A 19553-nucleotide genomic window follows, 5' to 3' on the forward strand; every position below is an offset into this window, starting at 1 on the left:
TATGATTTCGTCTCCCTTCTCTTAGTTTAGTTTCTTCCTTTATGTAAAATGGCCTTGAAGCCCTCCTTGTATAGAAAATTTTTTTTCTTATGAATGAAAAAATTCTTCTTTCTGCTCTTGTGTCTTCGTATAGCCTTTCGTACTCTCTTACTCCTGTTGTGGTTTACTACCTGCTCGGTAAGCTGAAATGCCGAACTGACGTAGCTGCTTTGTATTCTTAACTCTCCAGGAGCTGGAGGTACTTCACTGGAAGCGGCTGTACTCTTCGGCTTTAGACGAAGCTGAGAAAAGAGCTATAGCCGATCAGACGAAGAATGACGAGCTTCTGGCTCGTTTGGTGAAGCTGGATGCCGATAATAAGGACTTAGAGTCCGATAAGAATGATCTGGAGGCCGAGCTGAATACGACCATTGCTGAGAGGACTGCGTACGAGGATTACATCCGTGTGCGCGGGGGAATGACCATATCAGATGTTCAGAGTCGAGTTGACGAACTGTGGGAGGAATATAATGTACTCCGGAGGAACAATGCGCTGGAGAGCTCGGCTTGCCAACAAGTCGTGACATCATTGCGGCGCTGGGCTTCTCGGTACAACATTGTTCTTTCTCGGCGCCCCTCCATAGAAAGATTCCTTCGGCATATCGTGCCAACAGATGCTCGCACTCCAGATCAAACCTTTGATTCACTTGCTCAAAACCGTACTCCAAGTCAGCAACGAACTCTGGAACAGCCGGAAACGTCAAGACGAGAACAGGCTGAAGTTCGTAGAGGAGCTGTGATTATGAGTGAGCAAGATCAACAACTGCTTCGTGAAGAGACTCTTCGCCGCCGAGGTGCTAGGGCTTCCCGGGCTCAGAGAAGAGGTGGCAGGTCGATTAGAGCATCTCGTCGACCTGCTTATTCTGCAGCTGCCTGGAACGCCCGAACTCAGCTTCACGAGGATTTTGTGAATAGATGGCTCAACTTTAGCAACCCTGGACAGTAGAATAGTCCTTTGTAATAGCGTAACGCCATCTTGTAGGGTAGCGGAGTTGTGTGCCGAACAAGATTTGAAAATGAAATTTTGTTTTTGTTTTCGCTTCTAACACTGTGTATTTACAGCTTAGCGAAAAAATTTCATCGTACTTGTCCTCGGTCTTATGAAGTAAACTTCTTTGACCGGACTTGTCTTGGTCTGATGAATAAACATCTTGACCCTTTGTCTGATGAAATAAACATCTTTGACCGGACTCGTCTTGGTCTGATGAAATAAACATCTTTGACCGGACTCGTCTTTGGTCTGATGAAATAAACATCTTTGACCGGACTCGTCTTTGGTCTGATGAAATAAACATCTTTGACCGGACTCGTCTTTGGTCTGATGAAATAAACATCTTTGACCGGACTCGTCTTTGGTCTGATGAAATAAACATCTTTGACCGGACTCGTCTTTGGTCTGATGAAATAAACATCTTTGACCGGACTCGTCTTTGGTCTGATGAAATAAACATCTTTGACCGGACTCGTCTTTGGGTTGATGAAAATAAACATCTTTGACCGGACTCGTCTTTGGTCTGATGAAATAAACATCTTTGACCGGACTCGTCTTTGGTCTGATGAAATAAACATCTTTGACCGGACTCGTCTTTGGTCTGATGAAATAAACATCTTTGACCGGACTCGTCTTTGGTCTGATGAAATAACATCTTTGACCGGACTCGTCTTTGGTCTGATGAAATAAACATCTTTGACCGGACTCGTCTTTGGTCTGATGAAATAAACATCTTTGACCGGACTCGTCTTTGTGTTCTAATTTGGCGATTTTCGTCGCCGGGATCGAACTTTCCCTTGTCCTAATTCGGCGAGTTTTATCGCGTGGATCGGACTTTCCCTGTTAACCGAAGTGGTCTTATGCAGTAAACCTCTTTGACTAGACATGGTCGTCCTCGGTCTTATGAGGTAAACTGCTTTGACCGAACTTGGTCGTCCTAATTCGGCGAGTTTTATCGCGTGGATTGGACTTTCCCTTGTCCTAATTCAGGCAAGTTTTATCGCGAGAATCGGACTTTTGTTGCAGTTCGTTTCAGACGAAGTGCTTGATTCTTAAGCAGAATTGTGGTCTTGTATCCTCTTTAGAAGCTTTGACACACAATCGTGGGCTTGTTGCAGCTCGTTTCAGACGAACTGCTTGTTTAAGCTGAATTGTGGTCTTGTATCCTCTTTAGAAGCTTTGACGCACAATCGTTTAGCTTGTATATGTTCTAAGAAGGGGATCAGCCTTCGAAGAACAAGATACCTCAGTAACATTTGTAAGAGACGACACGCACATAGACAAGGCATATAGACAAATAAAAAGCACATAGAGACGAACAAAAACCAAGCAAACCAAAGAAAGCACATTGACCGGACTGTCTCTTACAAATGGAACTTTTTGAGGTTGGAAACGTACCATGTTCGGGGTACTTGTGCTCTTGACACGAGTCAATTTGTAAGACCCTTTGCCGAGGACTTCTGACACCCGATATGGAACTTCCCATGTGGGTTCGAGTTCGCCCAGCTTTTCTGCTCGGCTTACTTCGTTGTTTCTCAAGATGAGATCTCCCACTTGAAATTGCAGCTTTTTCACCCTTTGGTTATAATACCGGGCTACTTGCTCCTTGTACTTGGCTGCTTTTATGCAGGCCAATTCTCTTCTTTCTTCGGCCAGATGTAGTTCGGCTCTTAGTCCGTCACCATTCATTTCTGAGGAGAAATTGAGTTCGGGGACTGGATATGCCGATCTCAACCGGAATCACGGCTTCAGTGCCGTACACCATCGAGTTCGGCTCCGGTGTGACTTCGGTCATTTCGCCGGCCTCTGATTCCGGCTGCTGTGATTGCTATGCTTGATGGTGCCGAACTGATTGCTCGGCACTTTTAAGCGCAATCTGCGAACACACTTGCTCTTTTTCGATCACCTCGGATGACCGCTATCTCTCCTTTAGTGGAGGTGTCCGGCGAGGATGCCTCTGATCGCTATGACCGGGCTTCTTTTTGTCTTCTCTAGATGAGCTGTCTAAAGACCGTTTTCGACGGTCTGCCTCATCGGCACGAGAAAACTTGTCCGCGATGTCCCACATCTCTTGAGCTGTTTGCGGACCGCACTCCACGAGCTTTCTGTAGAGAGCTCCGGGCAGGATTCCATTTTGGAATGCCGAAATGACAAGTAGATCATTGAGATTATCTACCTGTAGGCATTCCTTATGGAATCTCGTCAGGAAGTCGCTGATCTTTTCGTCGCGACCTTGACGTATAGAAAGCAGCTGAGCCGAAGTATTTCGGGCTTCCGCTTTCTGAAAGAACCTCCTGTGGAAAGCATCCATCAGATCTCGGTAGGATCTAATGCTGCCTTGAGGAAGGCTGTCGAACCACCTTCTGGCGTTCCCGATGAGCAGCTCGGGGAACAGCTTGCACATATGGACCTCATTGAGACCTTGGTTCGCCATATTATACTGATAGCGTCCCAGGAAGTCATGAGGATCCACGAGTCCGTCATAGGTTATCGACGGAGTTCGGTAGTTCTGTGGAAGGGGAGTTCGGGTAATATCGTCCGAGAACGGAGTCCTCAATGCTCCGTACATGGCGAACCCGACATTTCTTCGGTATGGAGGAGATGGAGTTCTCCTGTGATTCCGGTACCGAGGATTCTTTCTTCTGGAAGACATGACACTACTGCGGTAGTGACTGTCTCGTATGGAGGGAGAGGGAGAATCCGCCGTTTTTGTCCCCGGCTGCTTTTGGCTTTTTTGCAGGAAGGTTAAGAATTCCTCCTGCTTTTCCGCCAAAAACAGCTTGACAGCCTCGTTCAAATCGGGCTGCTGGGAAGACTCGGTGTGACGGCTTTTGGAGCGGCTTGTTCCTCCACCATGAGAACTGGTGGTGGATTTATCCCTAGGCTGTTTTCCCGACCTATGGGATGGATTGGCTTCCTCCTGGTTCTCACGGGCAGGAATACGGGTACTCTGCGATCTGGTATGCATTTTTTGGGTGGAAAAAATGGATCAAAAATTCGCTTTATCACAAATTTTGTTCTCTGTTTCCCACAGACGGCGCCAGTGATGAGTCGGCGAATTTTCAATGATGATAAATGCTCGTAAAAATAAATTACGACACAGAGAATTTTACGTGGTTCGATTTACTGAGGTAAATCTACGTCCACGGGGAGAAATGGGGGCAGGTTTGTATTGCTTGATCTGCCAATTACAGCTTACAACACAGACTTGCTATATGATTATTTCTCTAGAGAGATTCTAACCACTTTTCTACCAGGTCTAAGTTCTATTTATACATTGAACTAAGATCGTGGCTTACATCATCACTCTAGGTCGTGGAGGTCGTGTAGGTCATGGCCTAAGATCGTGGCCTGAGTTGACGCCACGTGGTAGTGGGTGTGTTGGAAGTTGTGGAAATCCTGCATGGGTCCACTAACTCCTTGTTCGGTCGAAAACTGAGACCGAACTGCTTTGGTTGCCGATCTGAGAGTAGAGCTTGATGCCGACCTAAGAGCAGAGCTTGATTGGTTGGCTTTTGCCGAGCTGTAGGCTGAGGGCGAACTCTTACTGAGACCGAACTGCTTTGGTTGCCGATCTGAGAGCTTGGTGCCGACTTGAGAGCAGAGCTTGATTGGTTGGCTTTTACCGAGCTGTAGGCTGAGGCCGAACTCTTTGGTAATGCCGGACTCATACTCTTCCTTGGGCTTTGGGCTGATGGGCCGTCACTGCTGTTGGGCTTGTTTAGTCCGTACCCCATCACATAAGTATGTCAACTAGATTTGTGTTGACATACTAACGTCAATATATTGACATTTTCTATATGAAAAACTGGCAAGTTAGCAAATTAAGCTAGTAAACCCTTATGTTGAATTCATTTAAATGTAGCTATGTTAATTTTAAAATTTTATAGTAGAACTAACACTACTTTTTTGGTATACTCGATATAACAAATAAACAATCTTTTTTAGGATTAATTTGATAAATAGTTATCATAATATTTGTATGAAATTAATCATGAAACTTTAATTTATTTTAAAATAAGTATTAAACTTATACTTACCAGATTTTAACTTATTTTTTCTTATTAATTTTTTTTATCCTATATGGCAATTAATATTCTACCCAAACTTTTTGAACATATGTTTACTCAATGATGGATCCAGAACCAACAAATAGAGGGGGCGGGATGAAACGAGAATGAAGACGAGAGTTGTCTTGTCCTCCTTATATAGTTTGAGCGTTGAGAAGTCTTCAATGCCTTCTAGTTCAGATCTACTCGACAGTAGCGTGTTTATACTTAACTATTCTTCATCAGTTTCTTCGTACACTTCTTCTATGCTCGAGACTTTAGCTTCTAAGCTTTCACCTTAAAATGGAGTTTCTTATTTGCTAACCATATAAAAATTGCGAAGCAAATTATATATTTTGCATTTCGCCTTTCCTTTTTAATTGATTTCCTCACTCTTGAATTTCCATTTCTTCGTATTTAAACTTCATAAAAAGTTAGCTACTGAAAATGAGCTACTTAAACGAGTATTTACAGATTTAATTTGAATTATTAGAATGTATACACAGTACTTAATTAATTCAAAGTTTTAATTAATAATTTATAATTAGTCATTGTTATTTCATAAGTAAGCTTTAAAACTATAGACAATTCATAATTGATATATGAAAAATGTAGTATGGCAATGTTTATATAAAATGGAGTACTTCATATAACGAGATGACGGTCCTATTTCAAATAATCTAGGAGCATCCACAATAGTGTGGACATCTCAATAACATAGCACTAGGACATCCTAAAAACACCTAATGTCACGTCACTAGGACTGCATTGCCACATCACTAGGACATCTCACTGCACAATAGCGGACTAGCACTAGGACATCCCAATAGCCTAGCACAATAATAAACAATAAACAAATTCACAAATATGGAATAAAAAATTCGACATGAATACGGACGGAGAAAGTGCAATAATAATTTCATTAAATAAAAAAAATTAAAATAGTACAATTCAACAAAAAAAACAACGATTTAAACAAATTACATTATAAATATCAACGTGCACTCCTGTGCGCCCATAACTCTTCAATTATATCTTTCTGGAGTCGAATATGGGCTTCTTGTTGTCGAAGATCGACAAATGCACTGACCCGTTGATAAACTCGTAGTATAGCAAGTATTTTGGATGTTTAACGTGAATACTTCAATGTTTTGTAGCATATTACTTGAGTTTGCATCCATTATCCACTACTTAAGTGTTTTGATGAGTTTGTCTAGTGTTTGGGGATAAAACAGGTGAAAATTACTTGAAAACGAGCTTGAAGCTAGATTACAGAAGAAGTGCCCGACCGGGCGTTCATGTACAAGAGAAACGCCCGGTCGGGCGTTTGTGTAAAGAAGAAACGAATCCAGAAAGTTTGCCCGACCGGGCGTTATCCCTCGGAAGAATCGCCCGACCGGGCGATGTGAAGAAATCAGGCCATCGAGAGATCGCCCGACCGGGCGTTTAGACGACTTAAAATCGCCCGACCGGGCGATGTGTTCTGCGAGAGTCAATTGCTATTATTTCCGCCCCGGGTATAAAAGGGGAGCTAGGTTTTCGTGCCCAACACACCTGACACGCCCCCAAGAGCAGTTTTCACATTGGAGAGCAGATTAAAGCGACAAAGAGTCCGATTCATCAAGAAGGTTGAAGACGAAGACGATTTGCCCACTCAATCCACCTTTGGGAGTATCTTTATTAGTTTTCTTATGTTTAGTTCACTTTCCATGGATTTATCTTGTGAATTTGCATTGAATATGAGTAGCTAAATCTCTTGTAGAGTTTTGGTGATGACTACAATGAACGCTTTTGATTAATTCAAGGATTTTTGATTACCTATGCTCTTGTGATTCCTTTGTTTATTCTTGAGCTTTTTCCATTCAATTGCTTAGCTACCAATTGGGTTTGTTGACCTAGTTTTGAGTAATCGAGAGATACCTAATTAGGATTGATAAAAGAATGAACAACACCTAGATAATTTGCATTCGAGAGAAGGAATTCTAGAGTGAGGGCTTGAGCCTTTTGTTTTCAGGAGTTAATTGTGAAATATTAGAAGGAGACTTCAATATTAATGGTTAATCAACGGGTTGAGTGCACTCGAGAGAGGGCTTAGCCTAGACTAGCGGCTTTCCTAGTAATCCTAGAGACTTCAATTGGGTAATCGAAGTTGTTGAATTGTTCACATTGGGTTCGTTGTAGTTGGATCCAAAACTCTACTTCATTCACTTATTTGAACCTATCTTTTGTTACGTACTTTAACTTGTTTATGTTTAATTGTTTTTCCAAGAATCAAACCAAACCTTTGAATTGTCTAGATAGTAGTTAAAATCGGTCCGTGGTACTTGAGTTTATACAATTTGTCTCTGTGGGATACGATACTCTTGCTTACTTTGTGCTACACTAGCCCCGTACACTTGCGGGATTTTCTTGTGTTAAAATAAGTTGAGTCAAGTTTTTGGCGCCGTTGCCGCACTTGAGATAGATTGTCAAGACAATTATCAAAAGAAGGAGAAACGCTTTGAGAAGGCTAAATCAAAGGATCCGAGTCTCTTCTCCGGTCCAAAGACGATCACCTTCACCAGTTCAAGAATCACCGTCACCTACTCCGTCACCAGTCCACTCCCCTATTCAGTTTGAGCCACATTCTCCTATTCTGATGGAGAACGTAGAGGGGAATGATGTTCCACCACCTCCTCCAACGAATGCTCAGCTTCAACAACAACTCGAAGACCTGCAAAGGCAGTTAAATCAAAGGCAAAACGTGGTACCTGTCCAGAACATGTATGCCTATCATGGGGTGGCAAACCCACCCGTTGGCAACAATGTTAATGCCAACACGTTTGAACTCAGGAGAGGACTACTTCAGATGGCTGAAAACAATGCTTTTAGAGGCCGACCCACAGAGGATCCTAACAAGCATCTCACTAAATTCATCCAGATCTGCAACACGACGAAGATAAATGGAGTCACAGATGAGCAGATCAGATTAAGGGTGTTCCCTTTTTTCTCTGGAGGATGATGCCAAGGATTGGCTGGACAGTATGGAGCCTAACTCCATTCGCACGTGGGATGCCATGGTTGAGAAGTTCTTAGAAAAATACTACCCACCGAGTGAGGCATTGAAGAGGCAGTCTGAGATTATTTCATTTGAGATGACTCCCCAAGAGAGTATCCGAGGAGCTTGGGAAAGATTCAAGGGGCTGATGAAGAGATGCCCCAATCATGGGCTGAACCCGACGCATCAAGTCCTAGCATTCTATAGGGGGTGTCTTCCTGAAGCAAAGCGTGAACTGAATTTGAGCGCAGGAGGATCATTGCTGAAGAAGGGAGAAGCAGAGGCCATGGAAGTAATTGAGAGAGTGACCTCCAATGATGAAGGCTGGAACAACGAGAGGAGCAGAGTACACAGGGTAGCCTCTGCAGCAGAGAGCAGCCATATGGAAAACATGTATAAACAGATGGAGCTCCTCCACAAGAAGTTAGATCTTATGGGGATGGGACCGGCTGTGCAGGAGCAGCAAGAGGGTATAGAAGATGTGAGCTACATACACCAAGGGGGTAACAGATATTATAACAACTCCCGCCCTAATCAAGGGGGTGGAGATTACAATCATTTTGGGAACAAGGCGCATCCTAACCTATCATATGGGAACCCCAACAATGCCCTGCAGCCACCACCGGGGTTCACAGTATCTCAAGGAATGATCAATGAGCCGCAGAAGAAAAGTACAGAGGACATACTGAATGCATTCATGACACAGTCACACAAGAACATGGAGCATTCCAATCAAAGACTTGAGAAAGTTGAGAATGATATGCACAGTATGGCAGTACATATGAAGAGCCTAGAGACGCAGATGAGTCAGATTGCTCAAGCTGTGAGCAGTCAGCATACCCCGGGGCAGTTCCCAGGACAGCCAAAAGTAAACCCCAAGGATTGCAAGGCAATTCATTTGAGAAGCGGAAAGAGTTATGAGGGCCCTTCTATGCCAGAAATCTCACAAAAGCCTACAGTTGAGCCCGAGAGTGAACCAGTAGAAGAAGTAGAAGCAGAAAAAGCGGAGGAGCTTGAAACATCACCACCCGCAGTCCAACCCGAGGTGGGCACACCAGTCAAGCCATCGGAGGTTAGAATACCATTTCCCCAAGTGTTGCAAAAGAAGAAGAACGATGAACAGTTCTCCAGATTCTGGGACATCTTCAAGAAAGTACAAATTAACATCCCACTTATTGAGGCACTTCAGCAAATGCCTGGGTATGTTAAATTTCTCAAGGATGCGGTCTCCAAGAAGAAGAAATGGGGACAACATGAGACCGTCAATTTGACGGAAAATTGTAGTGCAATTTTGCAAAGGAAGCTTCCGGCCAAGATGAAGGATCCAGGGAGCTTTACTATTGAGTGCACTATTGGAGATTGTTTTGTGGGGAATGCCCTATGTGACCTTGGAGCAAGCATCAACCTCATGCCATTGTCCTTATATAACAAGATGAAGATTGGTCCTTTGAAGCCCACCACTATCACGCTGCAGATGGCTGATAGATCTGTGTCCTATCCAATGGGTATTGCGGAGGATATATTGGTGAAGGTGAATGAGTTTGTTTTCCCAGCTGATTTTGTGATATTGGACATGGAGGAGGATAGAGCTGTACCTCTCATTTTAGGAAGACCTTTCCTAGCCACGGGGAAGGCCTTGATCGATGTTGATAATGGAGAGCTCACATTTCGTTTCAATGGTGAAAGTGTGACCTTTTCTCTCTATGAGGCCTTGAAGAGGCATGATGCAGACACAGGGGGAAGCTTGCAGCATTGCAATGTAGTGACCGTGGTGGATGAGTGTGTTAGGAGGATGGCCTACATCAACTCTTCACAAGATCAACTAGAAGGTGCTCTGGATTCAGGCAAGGAGATCCCCAGATCACGCCGTCAACAGTTCTTACCTCTTAGGGATGAAGAAGAAGATGACAAGAAGGAAGAGAGAGACATGAAAGAGGAGTTGAAACCACTACCTCCACATTTGCGGTATGCATTTTTGGGAGAAAATGACACCCTTCCGGTAATTGTATCATCATCCCTCTCAAACTCCGAATTGGATAAATTATTGAGGATTCTTAGGAAATACAAGGGGGCAATTGGGTGGTCAATATCGGACTTGAAGGGAATAAGTCCAACAGTTTGTATGCATAGGATACATCTTGACGAGAGTTATAAGCCTAAGGTCCAAAACCAAAGGCGACTTAATCCTATTATGCAAAAGGTGGTGAAGAAGGAGGTGATAAAGTTGTTAGATGCCGATATTATATATGCCATTTCTGATAGTGAGTGGGTTAGCCCCACTCAAGTGGTAGCCAAAAAGGGGGGTACGACTGTAGTGAAGGGAGAGAATGATGAGATGATAGCCACTAGGACGGTCACCGGGTGGAGAGTGTGTATAGACTATCGTGCTCTAAATGCTTCTACTAGGAAAGACCATTTCCCACTTCCCTTTATTGACCAAATGTTGGATAGGTTAGCTGGGCACGAGTATTACTGCTTCCTAGATGGGTATTCGGGGTACAATCAAATCCTTATAGCTCCCGAGGACCAACACAAGTCTGCCTTTGTGTGCCCCTATGGTGTCTATGCCTATAGGAGAATGTCCTTCGGTCTGTGTAATGCCCCCGCTACCTTCCAAAGATGCATGATGTCCATATTCCATGACTTGATTGAGAATATTATGGAAGTGTTTATGGATGACTTTTCTGTATTTGGTGATTCTTTTGATAATTGTCTTGACAATCTATCTCAAGTGCGGCAACGGCGCCAAAAACTTGACTCAACTTATTTTAACACAAGAAAATCCCGCAAGTGTACGGGGCTAGTGTAGCACAAAGTAAGCAAGAGTATCGTATCCCACAGAGACAAATTGTATAAACTCAAGTACCACGGACCGATTTTAACTACTATCTAGACAATTCAAAGGTTTGGTTTGATTCTTGGAAAAACAATTAAACATAAACAAGTTAAAGTACGTAACAAAAGATAGGTTCAAATAAGTGAATGAAGTAGAGTTTTGGATCCAACTACAACGAACCCAATGTGAACAATTCAACAACTTCGATTACCCAATTGAAGTCTCTAGGATTACTAGGAAAGCCGCTAGTCTAGGCTAAGCCCTCTCTCGAGTGCACTCAACCCGTTGATTAACCATTAATATTGAAGTCTCCTTCTAATATTTCACAATTAACTCCTGAAAACAAAAGGCTCAAGCCCTCACTCTAGAATTCCTTCTCTCGAATGCAAATTATCTAGGTGTTGTTCATTCTTTTATCAATCCTAATTAGGTATCTCTCGATTACTCAAAACTAGGTCAACAAACCCAATTGGTAGCTAAGCAATTGAATTGAAAAAGCTCAAGAATAAACAAAGGAATCACAAGAGCATAGGTAATCAAAAATCCTTGAATTAATCAAAAGCGTTCATTGTAGTCATCACCAAAACTCTACAAGAGATTTAGCTACTCATATTCAATGCAAATTCACAAGATAAATCCATGGAAAGTGAACTAAACATAAGAAAACTAATAAAGATACTCCCAAAGGTGGATTGAGTGGGCAAATCGTCTTCGTCTTCAACCTTCTTGATGAATCGGACTCTTTGTCGCTTTAATCTGCTCTCCAATGTGAAAACTGCTCTTGGGGGCGTGTCAGGTGTGTTGGGCACGAAAACCTAGCTCCCCTTTTATACCCGGGGCGGAAATAATAGCAATTGACTCTCGCAGAACACATCGCCCGGTCGGGCGATTTTAAGTCGTCTAAACGCCCGGTCGGGCGATCTCTCGATGGCCTGATTTCTTCACATCGCCCGGTCGGGCGATTCTTCCGAGGGATAACGCCCGGTCGGGCAAACTTTCTGGATTCGTTTCTTCTTTACACAAACGCCCGACCGGGCGTTTCTCTTGTACATGAACGTCCGGTCGGGCACTTCTTCTGTAATCTAGCTTCAAGCTCGTTTTCAAGTAATTTTCACCTGTTTTATCCCCAAACACTAGACAAACTCATCAAAACACTTAAGTAGTGGATAATGGATGCAAACTCAAGTAATATGCTACAAAACATTGAAGTATTCACGTTAAACATCCAAAATACTTGCTATACTACGAGTTTATCAACTCCCCCAAACTTAAACACTTGTTTGTCCTCAAATAAGAAGTAGAAAACAGAGAATTAGGACTCGTGTAAGTATGTTGGATTGTCATTATTGCCTCAGTAAAAGAAAACAGAATCATCATGGATCAATAACTTCGCATACCAGTAAACCAAAATGAACATTGCTTCAAGCTACTAGCACGTATTCCACTTTGTCAATTTGCCCTCACAGGATTCATATAACGTGATTTTTTTCTTTATTTTCCTCTCACTCTCAAAGTGTATAGGTATAGTATGAACCTCTCAAATCAATCAAAAATGTATAGCTTACCATAAGCTTGCTCGAAGTCTAGACTCTCCTCTACTATGTTGTGACTACAGATTTAGGATCCGAAAGGTCTTTTCCAAGGTTGTAATGTAGGGCTCTTTGGTTAGGTGAGGAAAATTTGGCCAAAGTGACTATAATCCCGAAGTGAAACTACGATTACTTCACCCTTGTGCACTGCAATCCTTAGCTAGTCATAGGCTTTGCCTAGACTCTTCTCAACTCCCAATTTCCCTTTTTTTTTCGAACAACGCTTATTCAATTTCAAAAACTAACCCAGTTTTCGCTTTTTTTTTTCTCCTTCTTCATCTTTGTTTTGTTTTCTTTTTGTTTTCTTTTTCTTTTTTTTTCCATGCTTTGCATGTCATTCTCTCATTTCTTTTTCTTACAAACTCCTCCTTTTTCCCTCTTTCACTTGACACTAAGGGAGCCCAACCCAAATTATTAGCTATCAAAGAAAAGGCTTTTAGGCTCAAAGTTGGCTAACAAGGGATTATAATTTACAATTAGGATTAAGATTAAGATAAGGGTAGAAGGGATGGCCTGACGTCATCTCCTATTTCTATAATCACTATGTAGATTCAAGGAGACCGCGAGCAAGTTCTAGAAACATATGACATAGTTGATGAAGAATCACACATTTTTGGAAAAAGATATAGGCTCAATCCTCACATGGTATTTTTCGGCAAAAGACAAAGCAACGAGCAATTCACTCTAGGCAAATCACAAAGAGGAAATACAAGTTACTTAGCTATATCAACAAGTTTTCACAAACATTTTAAGCCAATTCTCATCATAGGCAACTCATCTTACAAACATACTCAATTCATCTCCAAATGTCTCTCACTCCCCATTCAAGTTCACCAACTTTCTTCCCAAATCTATCATCCTACCCAAGGGAGATTATTCAACACAAAAGAAAACAAGAGAAACAAACCTAAAAAGAAAACAAAGACACAAACACAAGTGGAACAAGGAAACAAAACCACATAAGTTTACATGCCCACATATCATCATCAAATATCATCAAAAGAATAGGGGTACAGGCCGGGGTATCATCAAATAAAGAGGGAGAGAGGTAAAAGAGGGAATCCACTAGACACCCCCCCAAACTTATTCCAAGCAAAGCTAGGATAAGTTTGAAAGAGAGTGGATCTCCCATGGACCTTCACTGCGGAGGAGAAGGCGGATGCTGCCACTGGCCACGGAATTCATCGAATCGGGCATTGATGTTGGCCCATTGTGCATTGTTGAAATCAGTGAATTGGGTCCAGTTGGTGTCGAACTGGTCCCATCGCGCTTCATTCTGGACCCAATATTCCTGATGACGCAGCTCCATCCGTGTCAACCTCTCATTGATCGAGCCGTAGTCCTCCTCTTCTCGCTCTTGTCGGCTTCGTGTCCTCTGAGTGCTTGTCCCGGCTTCATCTCCCCCTTGGTGGGTCGGTTGTTCTTCACCTTCCTCCTCATTTTCTTCTTCATTTTGCTCGACCCCCATCTCGATCGCGGGAAAATCCATGTGGGGCGCTTCATCAACACTCGAGCTCGGGCTTACATCCCTAAATTGCAAGTTCCGCGGATTCAACGCCGTGGCTTGTTCGTGGACCGCGGCCTTCATCTTCCAGTTTTCTTTGCGGAAAGGACCGTTCACATAGGTGTTGACGGTGTCCGGGAGGGGGTAATGATCTGCTGCCCTCTGTATCAAATATATCTGCCCTCGTTGGTCCACTCCGACCAGCCTTGTTCTTCTCAGAAAGCTGAAGTCCATCAAGTTGTCACCAATGTCGGCGACCAAGCCCCTCGTCGACACTCCCAGATGGAGTGCAATAGCTGACACAACCGCACCGACACAGAGTGTGCCGGTTTTCTTCTTCGAAGCCCTCTCAAGATGTTTGATCATGAAGTGGCCCAAATTCAAGGGAACCTCCTTGATGGTAGCACGTTCAAGGCAAATGGTCAAAATCTCAAGAGGTTCTTTACTAAGGAGCAACAAGACGAGGTCTTTGTGGTTGCCTTGATTGAGTAGTGGAGCTTGCAAAGCGTCGGGCAAATGACGTTAAACAATTGCGCTATGGGGGAGGCAACCCCTAGTAGGTAAAATTTATAGCTTTTGTGTTTTTTGGTGTGTTTTTATTTTGTTCTTGTTTTTGGTGTGTTTTGTGTGTTTTAAGTGGAACAGGAGATAGGCTTTGATGGGTGAAAAGCGGACAAAAACTGGAGAAATGGCGAATGGACTCGGAATCCAGAAAGTTTGCCCGACCGGCGAATTCTCACAGAAACTCGCCCGACCGGGCGTTTCTAGAAATCAAGATTATCCAGAAAGTTCACCCGACCGGGCGATGTACAAAGTGCGAATCCCGTATTCATTAAACGCCCGATCGGGCGATTCGCACTTTGTACATCGCCCGGTCGGGCGAACTTTCTGGATAATCTTGATTTCTAGAAACGCCCGGTCGGGCGAGTTTCTGTGAGAATTCGCTCGGTCGGGCAAACTTTCTGGATTCCGAGTCCATTTCGCCATTTCTCCAGTTTTTGTCCGCTTTTCACCCATCAAAGCCTATCTCCTGTTCCACTTAAAACACACAAAACACACCAAAAACAAGAACAAAATAAAAACACACCAAAAAACACAAAAGCTATAAATTTTACCTACTAGGGGTTGCCTCCCCATAGCGCAAGGTATCCCCATTCGTACATTGGTGGTGGCCACGTCGTGGCTTGGACTGACAACATCTTCATTGGCCCAATCAGTCAGTTCTGGACCTTCATTTTCAACAATCATGTTGTGCATGATAATACATGCATACATGATATCAGCAATGCATTCCTCATACCACAAATGTGTTGGACTCTTCACCGCCGCCCATCGAGCCTGGAGCACACCAAATGCCCGCTCCACATCCTTGCGTGCCGCCTCCTGTCGTTGCGCAAAGTAGATCTTCTTTGGATCTGTTGGGTATCTGATCGTCTTCACAAAGACAGGCCACCTAGGGTACATCCCATCCGCCAAATAGTAGCCCATATCATGTTGGTTGCCGTTGGCGACGAAACTGATGGCGGTCCCAACGCCCATGCACTGCTCGTTGAAAAGGGGCGACGACTGGAGGACATTGATGTCGTTGTTCGACCCACATACCCAAAATACTGTTAGGGTTTTGTATACTAGAAATCACCTTTCGAGTGATTGGATACTGTAAAACTCTAATTGTTATTTTCCAATAAATGCAACAGATTATTTTTTGTCATAATGTTGTTATGTTTTACATTTAATGGTTGTTTATTGCATATTTAAATGTATAAGCAAACGTAACAAAGTCTAAGTCTTTGTTTTAGTAGACCGGTTGTGGGCGTCGTCCAATTTAAGGTAACACGGTCAGTTCTAAACAAAGAAAAATAAGAATTTCACAACTTAGATAGGCCTAGACTACCTATCGTGAAAGGTTGCAATGTCAGTCCGATTATTTCTAAGCCTTATTGAAATAAGATGACGTTGGTGTGGTATAGCACTGAATGGATCTAACAGCAAGACGAGTCTTTATGCTATCTACTGAAAGACGAGGTCTTGATAATTAATTTCTTAATCAATGTACGTTAGCATTGAGCATACGATATTGAGTATCTACTACTTTGACTTACCAAAGGTGCGGGTTTTTCGTCACCCAACGATCCATGTATATTGGGTAGTGGCGATCATTATCTAGCGGTGCTAGGATTGCTATTACGTTGAATCGTGCGTGAGGAGAGTCTCGTTTGACAACATCCACAAGAGGAGCTCGAAACAAGGTTTTATTATTCGGAACCTAGCTAGTTGGAGTTTAATTACTCTATGAATAATAAATAAGAGTTTCTTGCTAAGTCCACTCTTGGAGATTAAAATATGCTAATTAATTAAGTCCATAGCAGACAATAATTAATTAATGGATGTTTCTATCTTAAGCGCGGGAAATAAATTAAATGCAATTAAAAGAAACCCGGAATACTTGTAATTTCGGATTTGGAAGGCAGTGCAATATTACTTCTGTAGTGGCTGCTTGTAATATTCAAATATAAGCTTATATTAAATTGTGGGTTCAATTTAATTAGTAAAAAGCTAATTGGGTGAGGCTTGTTCCAAATTCTTCCTTAGATCCCTGACTGGGCCCAATATGTGACTTAATATAAATAGGAGAATAAATGAGACAGAAAACACAATAATTTTGTTGAGAATTTTCGTCCCCCTCAGAGAAAGACAGAGTTCGAAATTTTGCCTCCTCTGTGAGCTCTGTCTTCGTTATTCAAGTCCTAGTACGTTGGTGAGATTTGCCCACACAAATATCAGCGTATAATCCGGGACACCAGTCAGAAGGTCCGAGGTCGAGTACTGAAGATCTTCACGTGGAGAAGACGCAAGCCATCATCGATTATTGATTGAATCAACAAGGTAAATTGGCTAATTCCGTAGTAAGCATGTTTTAGGGATTTTATATGCTAAAGCATGTTTTAATTCAAGTTTTGAGCATGATACATGTGATAATTACGCGAATAGAATTTGTCTAAATAATATACTAAATAGATCAAATTTATGTGATCGGTAAATTCATGCAGGCTTCCGCTGTCAACCCCTTCAATTGGTATCAGAGCCAGTCTTTGGCTCTGATTATTTGGATTTAAAGTTCGCGAAATTCATGTATGCATGTCCAATTTGATTGCGAAGCATGTTCTTGGTGTTTTGTTTAATTTATTATGCATGATGAATTCAAGAACTATCGAATCAAAGAACTTGAATTGCTCGATCGTACGAGACGTGCAATCCGTCGGCGCTCGCGCCGAGACTGATCGCACCACGCGCGATCGAGGTAGGGATGTCGAGACAGTGGGAGCCAGGGAGCCACGATCACGTGGCGACGCGCGGACGAGCGAGGGCTCGTGAAAGTCGCAGGCCGAGATCGCACGCCCCAAACGCACCCGCGTCAAGACCGACATGAATGCTGGCGTGGTGCGGCGGTTCGACTGAGAACCGACCGAGACACCGAGATGCGAGGGAACTCCAACCCTAGGCGGAAGGTCTAAGACGGAGTCCCGAGCCACTGGCCGAGACGGACGCGCTGAGTCGCGCGCCGTGTGCCACTGGGATGGGAGCATCGTCGCTCGGATAGGCCGAGACGGGCGACAGCAACTGGCCGAGAGCAGCGCCACCGTCGTGCGCGCTGCTGGCCGAGGACCGCGTCACCCGACGTGCCGAGACGGCCGAGAGCGTCTGCATCCGACGGCCGAGAGCAAGTGCACCTGGTGCGCTACGCTGGCCGAGGACGGGGCGACAGCCGCTGGCCGAGACGCTGGCGCGTCACCTGCGCGCCGGTGGCCGAGACGCTGCGTGCGTCATGATTCGACGACGAACTCGTCGAATCTTCGTCGTTCATCGTTCGTGCGAACCTCGTACGATGAGATAACGATGAAGGATTATTTTAATGATTATTTAATTATTTTATTAAAAGATATTATTAAAATATTATTATTTAATGGAAATAAAATCTTTTTGGAAGATTTGCCTAGATTTGAGGAATATTTTTATTATTTTCTATATCTATGGAAATAAATAATATTATTTAAATTCCTAGATGATATGGATGAGAATAATTTAATAGGTTCCTAATATTTATCAAGATTTAAGAAATATTTTTATTATTTTCTATATCTATGGAAATAAATAATATTATTTTGATTCCTAGATGATATGGATAAGAATAATTTAATAGTTTCCTAATATTTATATATCTAAGATCCTAAAAAGGATAGATATGTATGAATACATTAAATAATGAAATATCTCTTCCTAATCTTGAACATGGAATTAATTTGAATTTAATTTTTCATGTCTTATTAAGAATTAAATAATTTATTTATTTTAGACATATCTTATAGTAGACATGAATAAGAATTATATTCTAGAACAATAATTTCCTAAAGGAAGATACCAATTAATAAAAGATTTAATTATCTAGCAAATTAAATACCAACAGAATTTATTCAAGCCTTTCTCTGCCTCAAGGCTAAGGATAATTAAAGAAAAACCATAACCCAAAATATCTAAGCTATAATTACGAACTCAATGTTTGTATATGGTCTCCACTAATTGGTCTGCAACTTATGAAGCTTTTTTCTAATATTATCGCCACATGCACTGTGGGGACAATAATCCTAAGAAATAGCAAGTTCATATGGCGGACTTCTCAAATATAAATGGTATGAACTAGAATGTGGTTTCCAATATTATCGGCACCTGCTCTGTGGGGACAATAATCCTAAGAAACTACGAGATTCAGAAGTTCACATAGGATTTATGAGATAGCTTGAACTTGTTAGCAGCACATAAGCATTGTTATGGAAGTGTGTTGTAGAAATGAGATTCTGTAATGCTAAATTCGGTGGTCTTGCTTAGGCAACATTAGGCGGCCATGCCACTCTGTGGTCTATGGACTATTCGTCGGTGTTGTGACTAGTAATATTGTATGATTTTAATGCGTATTGACTTCCTCTGGAGGGTACAAAATTTTAATTATAAAGTTGTAAGATTTTGAAAAGTTTTATGGTTAATCTAATCAAACCTCTTACATAAGTTTATGACAATAGTAAAATACTCTGTTTTGCAGTGCAAATCAAATCGTCAATATGTCGTTCAATCCTCTTTCTGCAATTCTCAAAGAAAACAAACTCGAGGGCCAAAGTTACATAGAATGGAAACAAAATTTGGACATCGTTCTTACAGCTGAATAGTACAACTTTGTGCTCACAACCCCGCGACCTCCAGCACCGGCGGCTAACGCTGCGGTAGGACTCAGAGATGCACATAAAAAGTGGCATAAGGCGAATGAGATGGCTAAGTGCTACATGTTGGCATCTATGTCTTCAGTACTCAAGCATCAACATTCTGCCATGGAAACTGCCACTGAAATTATGCAGAATCTCAAGAATCTTTTTGGTACTCAGTATTGAACGGCTAAGTCTCAAGCTTTTCGGAGTATCATGTCGAAGACAATGAAGGAGGGCTCGTCTGTGAGGGGCC

The sequence above is a fragment of the Salvia splendens genome, chromosome 7, assembly GCF_004379255.2.
Source record: "Salvia splendens isolate huo1 chromosome 7, SspV2, whole genome shotgun sequence".
Lineage (NCBI taxonomy): Eukaryota > Viridiplantae > Streptophyta > Magnoliopsida > Lamiales > Lamiaceae > Salvia > Salvia splendens.